A 215-nucleotide genomic window follows, 5' to 3' on the forward strand; every position below is an offset into this window, starting at 1 on the left:
AAAAAAAAAAAAAAAAAAAAAAAAGAGGACCAACTCAGTGGAACCTGATTGAAGCTCAGGAGGATGAGGATCAACTGAAGGAGCAGCGAAGCTCACCTGCTCATAATTAACCCTCCTCCACTCACAGCTAGCTCCCGACACAGCGGGGATTTTTTTTTTTTTTTTTTTTTTTTTTTAAATTTTTTTTTTTTTTTTAAAAAAAAAAACCGCCTCAA

The 215-nt window shown here is 34.4% G+C and overlaps 1 protein-coding gene across 10 annotated transcripts in view; it reads right to left on the minus strand.

Moving 5' to 3' along the window:
• Positions 1 to 215, minus strand: part of LOC103398521 (kinesin-like protein KIF13B) — a 24970-nt gene that overhangs the window by 4944 nt on the left and 19811 nt on the right. The window lies entirely within an intron of this gene.

This window comes from Cynoglossus semilaevis, unplaced genomic scaffold (genome assembly GCF_000523025.1).
Source record: "Cynoglossus semilaevis isolate Cse_v1.0 unplaced genomic scaffold, Cse_v1.0 scaffold419, whole genome shotgun sequence".
Taxonomy (NCBI): Eukaryota; Metazoa; Chordata; class Actinopteri; order Pleuronectiformes; family Cynoglossidae; genus Cynoglossus; species Cynoglossus semilaevis.